At 36.9% G+C, this 3,910-nt stretch overlaps 1 long non-coding RNA gene across 1 annotated transcript; it reads right to left on the reverse strand.

Moving 5' to 3' along the window:
* Nucleotides 1-1,379: 1,379 nt before the first annotated feature.
* Nucleotides 1,380-2,775, reverse strand: LOC127920537 (uncharacterized). Its single transcript, XR_008106547.1, has 3 exons — nucleotides 2,658-2,775; nucleotides 2,081-2,464; nucleotides 1,380-1,887 (listed from the first exon to the last, which is right to left on the reverse strand). It is a non-coding gene; the product is annotated as an uncharacterized LOC127920537 (long non-coding RNA).
* Nucleotides 2,776-3,910: the final 1,135 nt, after the last annotated feature.

Below are 3,910 nucleotides of genomic sequence, written 5' to 3' on the forward strand. Positions count from 1 at the left end.
ATAGATAGAGGGCCGTAGTAGGGTACTCCCATAGCGGGCATGGACAATAGGCGTCCGGTAAATGCATTTACAACCATATTTTTATTTTTGGGTTACCAGTTGCACAACAATGCACGTGCATTTGCAATATGATTCTATAGTGAAAAAACATCACCTAATGGACATGATGAAATCAACACAACGAGTGATGGAAAGGAACAACTATCACTGCCAGGCCATCCTGTGTTCATCAGACCAGTCAATTTTGCATTTTTGAGCAAGGTCAAATTTCATATGGTAAATGCACATTGAAACATATTGCAAATGCACGTGCACTTACAATATGATTCTATAGTGAAACAACATCACCTAACGGAGATGATGAAATCAACACAACGAGTGATGGAAATGTACAACTATCACTGCTCGGCCATCCTGTGTTCATCAGACCAGTCAATTTTGCATTTTGAGCATGTCAAATTTCATATGGTAAATGCACATTGAAACATATTGCAAATGCACGTGCACTTACAATATGATTCTATAGTGAAAAACATCACCTAACGGACATGATGAAATCAACACAACGAGTGATGGAAATGTACAACTATCACTGCTCGGCCATCCTGTGTTCATCAGACCAGTCAATTTTGCATTTTTGAGCATGTCAAATTTCATATGGTAAATGCACATTGAAACATATTGCAAATGCACGTGCACTTACAATATGATTCTATAGTGAAAAACATCACCTAACGGAGATGATGAAATCAACACAACGAGTGATGGAAATGTACAACTATCACTGCTCGGCCATCCTGTGTTCATCAGACCAGTCAATTTTGCATTTTTGAGCATGTCAAATTTCATATGGTAAATGCACATTGAAACATATTGCAAATGCACGTGCACTTGCAATATGATTCTATAGTGTAAAAACATCACCTAATGGACATGATGAAATCAACACAACGAGTGATGGAAATGTACAACTATCACTGCCCGGCCATCCTGTGTTCCCATAGCGAGCATTAATATCAGAATGACCGGTAAATGCATTTACAAGCATATTTTTGGGGGTTACCAGGTGCCTATTTTCAATCACCAGTTGCACAACATGCGTATCCATCAGAATATTTTAAACAGTCCATAAAGCACTCAGGACGGACTCAATAGATAGAGGGCCGTAGTAGGGTACTCCCATAGCGGGCATGGACAATAGGCGTCCCGGTAAATGCATTTACAACCATATTTTTATTTTTGGGTTACCAGTTGCACAACAATGCACGTGCATTTGCAATATGATTCTATAGTGAAAAACATCACCTAATGGACATGATGAAATCAACACAACGAGTGATGGAAAGGAACAACTATCACTGCCAGGCCATCCTGTGTTCATCAGGCCAGTCAATTTCACATTCCTGCAGGATTTTTATAGCATGACAAATTCGTGATGGTACCTGCCCATTGAACCATATTGCAAATGCACAGTGACTTTGCAAAAGTGAGAAAACATAAACAAATGGACATGATGAAATCAACACAACGAGTGATGGAAAGGTACAACTCTCACTGCTCGGCCATCCTGTGTTCATCAGACCAGTCAATTTTGCATTTTTGAGCATGTCAAATTTCATATGGTAAATGCACATTGAAACATATTGCAAATGCACGTGCACTTACAATATGATTCTATAGTGAAAAAACATCACCTAATGTTCATGATGAAATCAACACAACGAGTGATGGAAATGTACAACTATCACTGCTCGGCCATCCTGTGTTCATCAGACCAGTCAATTTTGCATTTTTGAGCATGTCAAATTTCATATGGTAAATGCACATTGAAACATATTGCAAATGCACGTGCACTTACAATATGATTCTATAGTGAAAAAACATCACCTAACGGAGATGATGAAATCAACACAACGAGTGATGGAAATGTACAACTATCACTGCTCGGCCATCCTGTGTTCATCAGACCAGTCAATTTTGTATTTTTGAGTATGTCAAATTTCATATGGTTAATGCACATTGAAACATATTGCAAATGCACGTGCACTTGCAATATGATTCTATAGTGTAAAAACATCACCTAATGGACATGATGAAATCAACACAACGAGTGATGGAAATGTACAACTATCACTGCCCGGCCATCCTGTGTTCCCATAGCGAGCATTAATATCAGAATGACCGGTAAATGCATTTACAAGCATATTTTTTGGGGGGTTACCAGGTGCCTATTTTCAATCACCAGTTGCACAACATGCGTATCCATCAGAATATTTTAAACAGTCCATAAAGCACTCAGGACGGACTCAATAGATAGAGGGCCGTAGTAGGGTACTCCCATAGCGGGCATGGACAATAGGCGTCCCGGTAAATGCATTTACAACCATATTTTTATTTTTGGGTTACCAGTTGCACAACAATGCACGTGCATTTGCAATATGATTCTATAGTGAAAAAACATCACCTAATGGACATGATGAAATCAACACAACGAGTGATGGAAAGGAACAACTATCACTGCCAGGCCATCCTGTGTTCATCAGACCAGTCAATTTTGCATTTTTGAGCATGTCAAATTTCATATGGTAAATGCACATTGAAACATATTGCAAATGCACGTGCACTTACAATATGATTCTATAGTGAAAAAACATCACCTAATGGACATGATGAAATCAACACAACGAGTGATGGAAATGTACAACTATCACTGCTCGGCCATCCTGTGTCCATCAGACCAGTCAATTTTGCATTTTTGAGCAAGGTCAAATTTCATATGGTAAATGCACATTGAAACATATTGCAAATGCACGTGCATTTGCAATATGTTTCAATGTGCATTTACCATATGAAATCTGACATGCTCAAAGATCATGCAGAAATGCAAATTGACTGGCCAGATGAACACAGGATGGCCTGACAGTGATAGTTGCTCCTTTTTCCATCCCGAGTTCATCTGGCCAGTCAATTTTGCATTTCTGCAGGATTTTGAGCATGTCAAATTTCATATAGTAATTGTCCATTGAACCATATTGCAAATGCACGTGCACTTGCAATATGATTATATAGTGAAAAAACATCACCAAATGGACATGATGAAGTCAACACAACGAGTGATGGAAATGTACAACTATCACTGCCCGGCCATCCCGAGTTCATCAGGCCAGTCAATTTTGCATTTCTGCAGGATTTTTGAGCATGTCAAATTTCTTATGTCATTTGGCCCACAAAAAATTCCTATATTCACAAATTTAAAAAAATATGATAATAAAATTGGACAAAAGTATATTCATACAGTTCTTACACATGTGTAATTGACAAAAAATCGAAAGAATTTCGAAAAACGGTCCAGAAAGCACTTTTTTAAGGGTGTGTGAAGTTTGTTACAAAATTTTGACATTTTTGACTTTTGACTTTTGACTTCCTATGAAATCATATTGAAATTGGACAAAACATATTCCTTATGCGCATGTAAAAAAAAAAATTATGATAATAAAATTGGACAAAAGTATATTCATACAGTTCTTACACATGTGTAATTGACAAAAATCGAAAGAATTTCGAAAACGGTCCAGAAAGCACTTTTTATGGGTGTGTGAAGTTTTTACAAAATTTTGACATTTTTGACTTTTGACTTTTGACTTCCTATGAAATCATATTGAAATTGGACAAAACATATTCCTCATGCGCATGTAAAAAAAAAAAAGTATGATAATAAAATTGGACAAAAGTATATTCATACAGTTCTTACACATGTGTAATTGACAAAAATCGAAAGAATTTCGAAAAACGGTCCAGAAAGCACTTTTTAATGAGTGTGTGAAGTTTTTTACAAAATTTTGACATTTTTGACTTTTGACTTTTGACTTCCTATGAAATCATATTGGAATTGGACAAAACATATTCCTTA

Source organism: Oncorhynchus keta, unplaced genomic scaffold, assembly GCF_023373465.1.
Source record: "Oncorhynchus keta strain PuntledgeMale-10-30-2019 unplaced genomic scaffold, Oket_V2 Un_contig_19855_pilon_pilon, whole genome shotgun sequence".
NCBI classification, from domain to species: domain Eukaryota; kingdom Metazoa; phylum Chordata; class Actinopteri; order Salmoniformes; family Salmonidae; genus Oncorhynchus; species Oncorhynchus keta.